A 14,155-nucleotide genomic window follows, 5' to 3' on the forward strand; every position below is an offset into this window, starting at 1 on the left:
CTATTGTAATGCAACTCTTGATTGAAGAAGGTGGCTCACACAATATATCACCTTGCTTTGAACTACGAATATTAAAGAAATTTGTTGACAACAAGCTTGTAATCTATTCATGCGCAAATGTATTGTTAAGGAGTTTTTTATAGATAAAGTCTGACTCAACAATTATCTTTTCAAATTTGACTCAAATTGTCTCTACATTGGATTTAATACATTGAGTTAGTAGAAATGGAAGGTGAGAGAGGAGATGAATGAGCAGCCTCAGCAGCTTCAGGTATTGATGGTGTCGGGACATGCTCAGGAGACGGTCTAGGGGTTGGGTGATGGGTTTGGGATTTAGGAAACAATTGTGTAGTGGCCTTGTCTTCCTCGATAAAATGGGGTATCACAAAAATACTAGAGGTTGAGTGGCCAAAAACACGAGGGGAGGCAGGTCCAGGCGCTTGGTGTGTCGTTGGTTGAGGTGCTGCTTCGTACCTCCAAGGTGGAGGCCAAGGTTGTGGTCGTGCCATCCATTTGTCGACTCAAGGCTCTTCCACATGTAGCTCTTGGGTCCGCTCCACATTCAAACGTGTGCCATACGTTTTCTGGGCGGTGCTCACATCAGACACGTTCACTTTGGTGATTGGAGGGATTGTCAAAATGTTTTCCATTCTCTTGTAGATAGATGGACTCGAGAAAGTGTCTTGTTGTACCTAAAGCGTTATAGACTAAGAGAATTGATATCTTGGGGCATCACTGTCACTCTATGAGCATGGACTATGAGGACGTATCTATCTTGGAACAGCTCGATCAGAAAGTCCTCGGCTACCTCGTGGAGGAAACCCATCACACTTCTAGCCCACCAAAAATTCAAATTCGCACTCTCAAAAATCTGGAGAACTACTCTTTGGAAGGGTAACTTAGGAACCTCTAAAAAGGGGCTTTTTGGAAAGATAAGTGTCCAAAAATCACTAAAAAAAGCTTTGTACTAACGGCGCGCGAGGGGGCATTCCAAAATTTTGGAATGCCTCCTCGCGCGCCGTTAGTAAAAAGGCCATTTTTTCTTTTTTTTAGGGAGCTTTTTGAGAGGAAAATGTCCAAAAACCTTTAAAAAGGGGCTTTTTGGAAAGATAAGTGTTCAAAAACCCCCAAAAATGGGCTTTGTACTAACGGCGCGCAGAGGGGCATTCTAAAATTTTAGAATGCCTCCTCGCGCGCCTTTAGTAAAAAGCCCATTTTTGGGGGTTTTTTGACATTTTTTGCCTCTCCGGATGTCGGAATTAGACAAGTAGACATTCGTTTTTAAGGTATTTTGGCGTTCCGGATGCATTGGTGGTGTCAAAATCCTCAAAATCTATCACTATTTTACAGTTTGTGACTTTTCAACTTTCAGTGATGACGTAAGCTGCATTGAATGCGCCGCACCTGCCTCCTGAAAAAGACGCTCGCATTAAATAAAAAAGTGACCGTTTTCAAGGACGATTGGGAATATAAATCTACTTTTCAAAGTGTCTGGTTGTCCTTTTGGACGTACTCACAAGGTGCAAGTGCATTTTAAAAACAGTTTATAGAGAGAGAAATACAATTTATTACAAGGCCCTCCAAATGACCTCCAAAATTTTCTAATGTATTGGTACTGGAAATATTGGTATGCGTAATATTGGTACTGGTACTGGAAATACTGGTTCGCATAATACTGGTCCTAGAAATACTAGTACTGGTAATACTGATATGCATAATACTGGTACTGGTAATACCTGTACTGGTAATATTGGTGGCTAACTTGGCACAAACCTGGCCCCGACAAAACCTCAACTACTGATAACTTGGCATTCAAAGCTCTGATTGCCGATCAAAAAAGATTAATAGGCTCCTTCAGCACTTCAAGCTCTACACATCTAAGCCAAGAACCACCAGCTCAGACATTCTTCACCTTTCAACCTGTCTGGCTCTATCTAGAGCCCATCTTGATCTAGAAACCCACATAAAGCATACATCTCCGGTCTCTAGCTCGAAACCCACATAAAGTATACATCTCCAGTCTATACTGACATAACACTTGTTATCATTGTTCATAAATTTGGCAAAAACCTTGGATATGTATGTAGATTTACATCTTTTGTCTCGTGCCCACAAAGCGGCACGACATCCACCCCCTCTTAACCCGCACATCCTTCGGTATGTGCCAACCATTATTCCAAACTGCAAGCAAAACCCTGTAAACCTATAAGCACTACCCCGCTGTGAGCATGCTTTGAAAAATTTTGCAACATGTGGCCTTATTAGAATATACCCACCTGTAGGATCATAGGGAAAACACAAGAATTTCCCAACAGTAGGCATAAGCATGAGTTAGCCCATAAACCATCATGAACCCCTCCTAGATCATATGGTATATATATAAGTCAGCCGCCCCAAACCATGCACATATCCATCTCCACCCGGATCAAATGGCATATCAATCAATCACCCTGGACCATGCATATATATCAGTTTTTCCTCCTCGATCAAAAGCTATCTCAACCTCCCCTACATCATAGTGTAACAAAAAATCCCATACAACAGTAGGTATGACTATATACTACCATATCCCTTGTGCATCATGCTCATCTAAATTGTTGACCATCTATCACAGGTAGGAGCATTGGTAATACAAATTCACCCTCTCTAGTATTGGAATTATGATCATGCATATCTGGATACATCAAGTCTCTGGAAAACTCCTCTTCATCAAACTCCCGAGATGCATCAAAAAACATTTCCCTATTTTGTATATTCCCAAAACTCAATAGAGCATCATCCAACAACTACATAAGGTCATAATCAACCACATTTGGATAAACGTGCTTATGCATGAAACCAAACTGCTCCGTACCCTTTGCATTCGTAATTGAGAAGCATTCCAAATCTTCATCCAATAAGCACATAAGCTCAAGGTCCACTGCTTTAGAATATTCCTCTATCTTGCATATCTCAGGCTGCAAACTAGGCATTCCACACATGGTATGCATACTAGCCACATCTGCTATAGACTGCTCATCAAGTTTCTCCCCCCCATCCAAATATCTTTGAGCTTTTGTAGCACAAAGCTCAACATGTTGAAAATTTCATCTACGTCCTTGTCCATATCATCGGCACAATGAACCCAATCATATGCAACACCAAAAGATTGCATCTCATTATGCACCCCCTCTAAATCAGCATCATCGAGTTCACAATTACTTTGCCCTTTTGAGAGCTTTGCATCACAAAATCTTCATAAAGAAGGAGTTTGCACCCCCTCTAAATAATCACCATGCGGATCTTCAAGCACATATCCTTGCTCATCCAAACCCTTAAAATCTAGTGTATCCACCCCCTACAAATCTGATACATCTACACCCTGTGAACCCTCAAGTGTGTACAAATCATTTGAATCCTCATGCTTTTCTTGACCCTATAAGTCTTCAACTTTAGCCATTAACATGGATTCTGCAATTCCAAGCTTTCCATATACAGCTTGGACAACCTCTTCATCATCTTTATCCTATAATAGCCTATCATTCTCAAGCAAGCATTCATCAATAGCAGTTTCCAACTTAGCCCATATCTGCTTGCAAACTTCCTTATAGGTAGGTACATTAACATATTCCTCATCATCTTCATACATGCTTAGATCCCAACGTTCTCGGATAACTGCAGCTTTAAACTCGCTCCAACTATGCATATGTTGTTCTTGAAGCCCGTGACTTGCTCAATAAAATTTGGGATCACAAACCTGTCAAATTTTAGAATCTTGTTCTCTTTTGGCACCCCATGCAGCTCAAGCTCCTCTGCATAGAAATCCAAGTATCCTACTGGGTCATAACCATCAAAAATCCCCTACTCATAAAAAACTAAGTGATTGGCATTTTCCAATGCTAATTGTCGTAGCATCTCTTATTTCCAGTTATCTGATGCTTCAGACTGTCTATTTTCCATTACTTGCTCTGATACTTGAAAAATTTATGTGTTATCCTGCTCTTGAAATCCACCCAATTTACTTTTTGCAAACTGTTGTAATTCTCAGTTCTCACTTTTCAAATCGGTACCCAAATTTGGATTCATATTCTGCACTTGACTTGCATACTGCTGTTGCAAAATAGCAACCATTTAAACTTATCATCTGCTGCATCTCTTTCTCTTGGTTTGTCAACATGGTTGGCTCCGTCTACCCGGTCAAGTTTTGCATCAGGTTCACCAAATTGTCGAACTGCCGTCTCTCCAGGGTCAAATGGGAAAGCACGTGCTTCTTGTTGTAGACACAAAAGTATTCTAGGTGCAAACAAAGGGAAACTAGTGTGATTAGGGTAGATTTAGTGTTAATAAGATGATATAGAGGCGTTTAGAGAGAATTGCAAGAGAATATTAGAGATCAGAACAGAGTTAATGGCTAAAATCCAACTTGGAACAGATATTAACAGTTAATTGAGCTGGCAATTAGAAGATTTTTCCATTAAACAGATATCTAAATCCTTGATACAAATGGGTTGCATATGCCAACGTTGGTATGCCTATTGATTTGAAATTCCCTATTCCAATAACCCAAACCTATTGGAAGCAGCTCGTAATTACTCATAATTCTTGAGCATGCTATCAAAAAATGTTTCCATTAATTAGATATTTGGAACCCTTGGTACAAATCAGTTGCATAACGTCGGTATGCCTGTTGATTTCAAATTCCCTATTCCAATAACCCAAACCCGTTGGAAGCAGCTCGTATTTGCCAAACAAAACACCGACCCTGTATTGTTTCTTTGCTCTTGAATTTTTTGCTAGTTGCTTCCCAAACGAGAAGCTTGCTTATCAAAAACTCCTTCTGCCGTTCCGTTTTGTCCACTACTTCCCCAAAATCGCCTCCTTTGTTACTTCAATGTCCCGAAAAGTCCATAGAGAGAGAGAGAGAGAGAGAGAGAGAGAGAGAGAGAGAGAGAGAGAGAGAGAGAGAGAGAGAGAGAGAGAGAGAGAGAGAGAGAGAGAGACCTCCTTTGCTCTTGAATTCCACGCTAGATGCTTCCCTCTCCTCTTCTTCATGTTCCTCTCCCTCACCAAATCAACACACTTCTCCTTCTTCGACTACTCCTGCTTTCCAAAACAACCTTGCTTGTTCTTCTTCCACTTCTTTCACTCCCCAAAGAGCTCTCGTAAAAAAAAATCCCCAAAAACTATCCCCAAAACGGCCCCCTATAGGCATGTGAGGCTTCCTATTTTTAGCCCCTATCTTTAATTAGCTTTTGCATGGAATGTGTAATCCTTGGATAGAGCTCATCAAGTGCCACCCATGGACCATTTGAGCACTAAATTTGGAGTTCATATGCAAAAAGTTTTGCCTAAAATAGTGCAAAATATTCCAAAATAAAGTGAAGGAGATCTTGACACGTGTAGATTTAAGTGCCATACTTCTGGAAATGTGACTCCTCCTTGACCCTTAGATCAAGAATAGAGAAACCCTAAACATCCCTTATTTCATCCAAATTGGCCCTAATGCAGTGCGAGCATGTCAATGGCTGTGTGACATAAACCTCCCACTCACATTGTAGTGCAACACATTTTGATAAAAGCTCCTCCTTCATAATCAGTAACCAAAAAAGAATCAAAGAGGTAGAGACAAAGAAGTAAGATATGAAGACATTTGCATTATCTTCAAGGACTCCATTACACAAGTATAAGAGGTGATTGATGCATTATCTTGTTTGTCAATTTCAATTCTTTTTCTTCCTCCTTTATGGTTGGTGGTTTCTTGTCCTCGGTCTTTGCACAGTGTTGTTTTCCTCAGCCTTTGCCTTATGGTTTCCTTTGTTTTTCTTCTTCAGTTCCTTTCGAGTTGCTTTTGCCTCAGCTAGCGTTTTCTCGACCTCCTTCATTTCCGCCATCATCTTTTGGGAAAGCTTCACCTTTCCTCTCTTCTTGGCCTCCATACCTGCGTTGTGTAGATGTGAGCGAGTTCTGGAGTGTACAATCAAGGTGATTTATATAGCTATGGTACTCACCCAACTAGGATATGTTGTAAGACATATTTTGGATGAAGATAAAGTCACTGATCCATGCTAAAAATCTTGCTCACTAGCCTCGAGTACACAAGTGTACATAATGATTTGAGTTTTAAGAGTGCCCCTGTAAAATTTATGTATAAAGGCTTAGTATTGTTAAGTTATTTTCTGGAGTCTCGGGGTGGTTGAACTTTCAAAAGATGGATTTCAATGAGCATTTTTAGTCATGCTTGATAGCATGTGGATCGGGCTCATACATCATGAGTTACATGCATTTGAAGTGGGCGGTCCCTTACTTAGAAAGTGGTTGTGGATGCATGCGAGGAAAGGCAAGTGGGCCGATTTGATAGAAATGATGTGGCTGAGGATTTTTGGAGATAGCCAAAGTGATAAGCTTTGAGCCGTGCTTTACGGCGTCACATTTGGTGCTCGAAGTCATCCGCCACGCTTTCGCCAAGATTGCTCGGTGTGGGGAGCAAAACATAAAATTTGTATGCTTAGGTGGGGAGGTGGAGGATGGTCCAAGTGGCAATGAAGTAGTCCCAAGTGGAAAATGGGGGGTGTAAAGGAGGTATTGGGTACCCCCTAAGGTTGAATCAAAGGGTCAAATGGAGCTCTCACTCCTTGGCTATGGGGGCTCGTGGGTGTTGGGGGAGAGAGGGGGCGCCCATTTTGGGTTCCCACCAGCTGGGCAAGCACCTGGACTTTTTTTTGGTCTTTGGCCATTCAATAATATCCATTAGATTATAGAGATTATAATGGGTGGGTGGTCCTTTTTGTATGTTTTTTACCCATCTTGGGCTTCTAGCTAGTGAAATAGTTTGGTGACCCATCTCATTCCTCCTTGGGAAAACCATTTTGCCAATCTGCTGTAGAACAAAGAAAAGCCCAGAAGGCCAAAGAGGGATATGTTTTCATAGCATTGTGTGATATCAGCTGAAAACATTGAAACAATGTTTTGCGGAAAATTAATGAATACGTCAGAAGAGTTCTTCATGATTGTGTTGGTGCCATTGGCATCTGATCGGTCACCCACAGCCGCTTGCATCTTGGGCCATCTTCAATCTCTTGGGTAAGGAAGCTTGGTCCTAAGCTTTCACCAGCTTCATCTTGACCTTCTGCTCCTCCCATAATCTGTCCCAGAGCTCTAATCTTGCCATATCGTAGGTGGAAGGGATATCTTCCTTTAAGTCTCTACAACAAACTTTCATATTGCCCAACATTGTCCTAACCTTGTGGTGGGTGTCAAATTTGCAAATCCTTGTTGGAATTAGCAACTCATATTGGCCTTCACCTCGCAACCTACACTTTGTGTTATCCCATATAGTGCTAGTAAGGTCTTTAATGAAGATGTCACTTTCACTAATATGCTATATGTGACCATCTGCACATGATGATATTGCCAAAATACATTCTTTTTGAATGGCACGCATAATAATTTTCTTTTGATCTAGCGTCATTTTAGCACTGGACAATGAAAAACAACATATCAAATACAATTTCATGGATGCACACTACACTAACACTCTCACACTAGTTTAGACAAACCACTTGAAGACATTAAGAAATGTGCACGATTATATTGATACACATTCGAAACAATTTTCACTTTAAAATGCAATATTTACTCATGTAAAATGCAGAGCAAACAAGTATCTTTTAAGAACTTCATCCATATCAAACAATACAGGTTAAAAACCTGAAACATTTCAGCATATTGTGAATTTATTACTTATATTTTGCACGTTGTACTCTCACGCTAGTTCAAACAAACCATACACTAACTTAAAGACTTCAAAAAATTGTGCAAGATTATATTTATTCAAGTTGGGTCAAGGTGAGGAAGCTCTGGGCTATGGTTGAAAAGAAACGTGGTGTGTGGCACTACAACATTATGCCAAATGTGGTGCACTCCGTAAAGCAAAAAAAGTGCTTGAGTAGAATCCTGTCTGGGACGTCGTCTCTTGAAATGCACTAATTGCGGTATATGCCCAACTAGTCCAGGGCCAAGAAGCTTTGCATTGTTTTGGCATATTTGAAGCAAGGGTGTCTTGCCAGATGCAATCATATATGCTTGCATCTTGAAGGGCAGGGTCAGGGTGAGGACCATTTGCATGATATGTTCAGCAGGGGCAGGGTAAGGAAGCTCTGGGTTATTTTCAGCAGATGGAGAGAGAGTGCATCTCTCCAAATGCAATCACATAAACTCACACCTTGAAGGCAGCTGGCATTACACAAGATGCTAAAATGGGCAAAAGAATTATTCATCATGATATTGTTAGTTAGTGGACATCGTCTCTTGGAATTTGGTGATTGTGGGATATGCTCAACTTGGGCAGGGCCAAGAAGCTCTGGGCTATTTTTGGCGGATGTGAAGCAAGGATTTCTCTCTAGATGCAATCACATACGCTTGCATTTTGAAGGAAAAGGTTAGGGTGAGGAAGCTCTGGGCTGTTCTCAGCAAATGTAGAGAGAGCAAGTGGCATGTGGCATTACACAAGACAAGATGATGATATGGGAAAAATAATTCACGATGATATTATAGTGAGGGGTTTTTGAAAGAAAACTTCATCCTTGGCATTGTCTTGGTCGACATGTATGCCAAATGTGGTGCATAAAGCACAAAAGATTCTTGAGAATCTTTGTGTATGGGATGTCGTCTCTTGAAATGCACTGATTGTGGGATATGCTCAACTTGGGTATGGCCAAGAAGGTTTGGGCTATTTTCGACGGATGCAAAGTGAGGGTGTCTCTCCAGATGCAATATCATACACTTGCATCTTGAAGGCATGTGGTGCTACACGAGGTGCCCCACCGGAGGCAGCACCTCTAGCGTTTGGACTATTACATGGACTTTTGAGGGGCGGACCTGAGTGCTAACTCTCTTAGGAATTCATATTGAACGGTTGGCTATGCTGTTGCAGCCAATGCTATATGGATTGATGCCATGCAACCATTACTCACATCCCAAAGGCATTTGAATTGATCAATTGAGCTTCATGGGTAGTGGTTGTTACTCTTCTCTCTTCTCCAACAATCAGAATCGATTGCGTTTTTTGCCTCATTCTATACATGTAGTCCAAGCCCAGAGCAAAAGTTAGCTAGCATGGGCACAAGGCTTTATGACAACCATGTCTTTCATTGCCACTTCTCTGGCATGCACAAAGGCATTGCATGTAGATACTGTTGGCATGTTTAAGCTAAGAAAATCCACGTAACACTATTGGAGGCGGTGCCTCCACCGAAGGCGACGTCGTTGTACTAGTGTGTAATAGTAGGTCTAGACGCTAGCGTGCAAGATTTAAATCTTTTAATAAGGTTACTTTTGGGATTTCCCTCTAAAGAAGCAGGTGTTGAGTTTAAGGCCCTCTGATTGATGTCTCTTGGGATTGTTACTATGACATTAAAAATTCCCTTCTCACGAGCGTTGGTTTGTTGGTCAATAAGAAGAGAAAACTGGAATAACCTTTGTAACACCCAAGTGTGGTATATTAGTTTCCAAGTCTTCTCTATTTTTTTCTCTTCTCATGAACATGTGGTGTGTGTTCCAATAAGAAGAGAAACCTCAAATAACCTGTCTATCACCCACGTATTCAAGATCTTGGGTTTGATCTCAAGAGTAATCTAAAAAATCTTTAAGATCTCTAAGGATTGTTGATACGACATTATGATTTATCTTCTCATGTGTGTGTGTGTGTGTGTGTGTGTTCTTTTTTGTTTTTATTGGGAAAAGAGAGAGAGAGAGAGAGAGAGAGAGAGAGAGAGAGAGAGAGAGAGAGAGAGAGAGAGAGAGAGAGAGAGAGAGAGAGAGAGATGTGGATTTATTATCTTAGTTTCCTTTGGAGTAGCTCATTTTGAATGCAAGAATGTATGTTTTTTTTTTCAAATCAAGCTACTCCAAAGAGAACTAAGATGATCAATACCATCTCTCTCTCTCTCTCTCTCTCTCTCTCTCTCTCTCTCTCTCTCTCTCTCTCTCTCTCTCTCTCTCTCTCTCTCTCTCTCTCTGTGTGTGTGTGTGTGTGTGTGTGTGTGGTTTGCATGCAAGAATGTTTGGACACCAAGAAGCTATTGAAGTCGTGGTTCAAACTTGTGGCAATACAACCAACCACATGTTTGAGCGCATTGTGGACATACATTTCAAAGCAAGTACCATCAAGGAAAATACATTGCACTAATCATTCATTAACCATAGGGAGAAGGCTTGTGTAGCGAGTTAGGGTTGATTGGGGGGAAAACGCATTTCAATCTTCCTCAAGATCATGCATGAAGACATACTCATGCCAATCCATCACAACTGTCCCCAGACGGGAAACCTTTACCTCTTGGATAGCATTTGAGCATTTGTCAATAGATGCAAGTAATGGGATCAGAGTAGAGGAGGAGGAGGCATAAACGGCACTATCAATGTCCTTTTGGTACTCTAGCAAAAGTTGGGGTTTCTCGGCTTTGGGTTTTTGCATTGTTGCCACCATACCTTTTGCACCTTGGATGAGTCCTCCCATGTACATGTAGGGGAGAGTCTCCTCGAATGCATTGGGTTTCTCTCTTATTAAGAATAAAAAGAAGACTTGCTTTGACAAGAACCGTGTATCTAGTTTCTGTTTCTTTTTAGCTACCACCTCAGCAAGCATGAATTTGATGAAGAGGCCGGCATCATTGGTGCAGCCATAGTTGGTCGACCATAGAAGATGGTATGGGTAGGTATGTGCAGGCTAGTAAAAGCATGATAAAGGGCTAGAGCATCTATGAAGATCATGGGTAGATAGGTCAAAGCGGATATGTATGGCTAATGCAGTTTAAAGGCCAAGAAAGGCTCCAAAAGGGGCTAATTTGGGTAGCAGATGAACGAGGTTCAAGGTGCAATTTTTGGGCCTAAAAATGTAGAGCTTGAAGTGCTGAAGGAGCAAGTCAAGATCGCTCATCAAACTGAGCTATAGACCCCAAGATATTGAAGTTTGAAGGTGCAATGCATTGCACATCTGTCGAGCCGGACAGGGCAGCTGGGGACAAGTGGCCCAAGTGGACATCAGTGAGTAAGTGCATAGTGACCAAGTTATGGAGCATACCCATCTTTTCAGATTGCAAATCAGAGCTATGGATTGCTGGATATGGCCATTTGAAGTTTTATCGGGGGCCAGATTGGTGCCCACCTGACCGCTTGGGGAGTCGTGCCATCTCATGTTTTTAGGACCTCAACAAAGTTTGAGAAGGTGCTATGCAGTGTAGGGAGCTAATAAGAACTGACTTCTCGTCAAACAGAGCCCGGAGCGGAAAGTTGTAGCAGTTGGAAGTCGGGGTGCATTCACTCGTGATTGATTAAAGATGAAATCTAGCATTTTTGCAGCCGCGGTTTGGGGTCTTGAAAAATCTTGAAGTGCAACAAAGCTGAAAGAGAGAGGAGCCAATCATGTGAATTTGTTGTCAGGCTTCACGGTTCAGCCATTGAACAAGTGAGTACGGAACGGTGTCAGATCAAAATAGGCACTCAACGGGGGGTTTTTTAGGTGTGTTTTTCAAGTGTTCAAAGGGGAAATTCATGGTAAGCTACCACGTGGCGGGGATAAAGCCCCTATGCATTGACGGGTTCAGAAGTTGCATGATATAAAGGCCAAACAAGTGATCCCATTAGGCAAGTGTGAAGGGCGAGGGGAGCTCCCCTTGGCATGGTGGCTATGGGTGCTGCCCTGTTGGCGTCTGCAGTGGCGGACTCGACAGTTTTGGGATGCACCGGTGGCGCGCTGGCCGGTCAAGGTAGTGGTTCTGTCTAGCATCCGTGAGCGGCATGTGCTGAAAGTTGATGATGTGGCAAGCACCGGAAAGGGCCGGTTCCCACACCCTCATGGGAAAAATTTTGAGGAGAAGGGCTCCCCCCACTAGCGATATCGCTAGTGCATAGGGGGGTCCCGCGGCAGTAGAAAGGGAGATAGAGGGAGAGCCCAAGTCCGGTCAAAGGGTAGTCAAAGATGAGGTAGGGGAGGTGTCCCGTATAGAGAGAGAGAGAGAGAGAGAGAGAGAGAGAGAGAGAGAGAGAGAGAGAGAGAGAGAGAGAGAGAGAGAGAGAGAGAGAGGGTCAAAGGCCATCCAAGGGACAGTTCCGCCACAGAGGGCCATGAAAGAGGGCGAGAGAGAGAGAGAGAGAGAGAGAGAGAGAGAGAGAGAGAGAGAGAGAGAGAGAGAGAGAGAGAGAGAGAGAGAGAGAGAGAGAGAGAGAGAGAGAGAGAGAGAGAGAGAGAGAGAGAGAGAGAAGCCAAGTTCAAAGAGCAAGTTGGGTGGCCTAGAGTGCAATTCCAAGCAAGCAACATGGCGAGTTGTCCACCATGCAAATGTTTCCAAAGGGAGCAATGCAAGAAAAATGCTAAAAGGGGCTCAATTTGAAGTGCACGAGCTAGAGAGCTCATATTTTGTCCTTTTTTGGACATAGCCCCCCTAAAAAAAGGGATGAACGTGAATTTTTAGGGGCTTTTGGCCATTTGAGCTTTTTTGCTCTTGGAGTTTTTGCCATTGTTTTTTTCCCGAGGGTTGTGCCGGCAAGAAATTGGTTGTACATGGTTGTGTATATGCAAGGAATCCACCATTGATGTCTCTTGGCGTCATTCCCTCTTCTCGTCTCTGCTTGGGTGCGTGTGTTTCCGGGCGTGTGTCGGTGTGTTTGCCCCCCCCCCCCCCCCCCCCCCCCCCCCCCCCCCCCCCCCCCGAGGTTTGTCGTGCAAAGGGAGATAGAGAGAGACTGTGTGTATGTGGAAGGCTGTGAATTGGGCAGAGCGGAATGATTGGGTCTGTTTGGTGCATTGTAGAGCATGTGTGCATATGGTCATGTGTAGGCGGTGGTTTGCTTGCGGGTAGTGTCAAGTTTTGAAGGTGAACTCTAGTGGATTGGGGTGTTGTGTATACCTTGGGCTATAGTGAGGCATTGTGTTGTGTGTTGGATGTGTTCCCCTTTCCCCCTCTCCATCGTCAGTAGCAACCACCTCCTCAAACATGTGAAGGCGTTATCTTAAAGGATGATCTCCCTTCTCTACGTGGAGAAGGAGATCTGTTCGCACCCATTTGCCAAGGTAGCCAAGCAAACGCAAGGCATACTTTGCAATGTATAGGGTGTCAAAGAATGTGTCCTGTTGGAGGTTGATTGTGGTTTTGAGGTCGGTGCAGGTGGTGAAGAGATCATAAATCCTAGGAGTAGTCAATCGTGGGGAGATCAAGTTTAGTAAGGCTTCCTATTCTAAGTTTTCTCTAGCCCTACCTTCATATCCAAGCATGGCTTCAAGCATGATTTCACTCATGGTTACAAGCGGACAAAGAGTTGTAGCAGCTAGGAGTGCAGAGAGAGCTCTAGTGGTGAAGGGTTCAAGAAATGGAAAGATTGCAAAAATAAGGACCTACAAGTTCCTTTTTATAGCCCCTAGACTCCTCCCCCAAAAAATTTTGAGCTAAATATATTGAAAATGTTTATAGCAGCACGAAACTACACTGCAATGGACATGCCATTTAAAATGATTTTAATAAAATCACAAATTAGCACCATGCACTATTACACAACAAAGAACGAAGTCAAGACATGCTTGAATTACAACCACCAAAGTAAATTGATTTGATTGATTTTAATAGCGGGCTCATTACAAAAGCGGTGATTGCATAGTTACGTCAACTAGCAGCAAAAAATCAAATCTTCGGCACACCATGAATTTGCAAGAATCATTTTTTCCTCTTTTCATATGCCTATCTATAAAGACCAAACATTGCAAGAATTAATTAAAATACTTGTAGATAGAAACTCAAATAATAAAATATTACAAATTACACCTTGTGACAATTCAACTTGAAACTCACGTCATCTTTGCTCACAAAGATTAGCAAGAGTCCTGCATAATCTTGTGAACACCATTAGGCAAAGTCAACATCAAGTCAAAAGGTATCACCTCTTTGGTAACATGAAGAGGAATTCATTTCTCCCTCATGCACGTCCAACGGCTCGTAAGAAAATTGTACATACATAATGGTGCAATTTTTGAAGTACCTAATGCAAAAGTTAGAAGAGACAACCACGCACTTGAACTTGTCCCCATTCTGAATTCCATATCCAATTCCCCATTTGGCCCATAGCATACATGCTAAGATTATGAAATCTGCATCCTTGCAAAAGAAACATCGTTGGAATTTGAGAAAGG

Source organism: Adiantum capillus-veneris, chromosome 18, assembly GCF_014529385.1.
Source record: "Adiantum capillus-veneris isolate H3 chromosome 18, ASM1452938v2, whole genome shotgun sequence".
NCBI lineage: Eukaryota > Viridiplantae > Streptophyta > Polypodiopsida > Polypodiales > Pteridaceae > Adiantum > Adiantum capillus-veneris.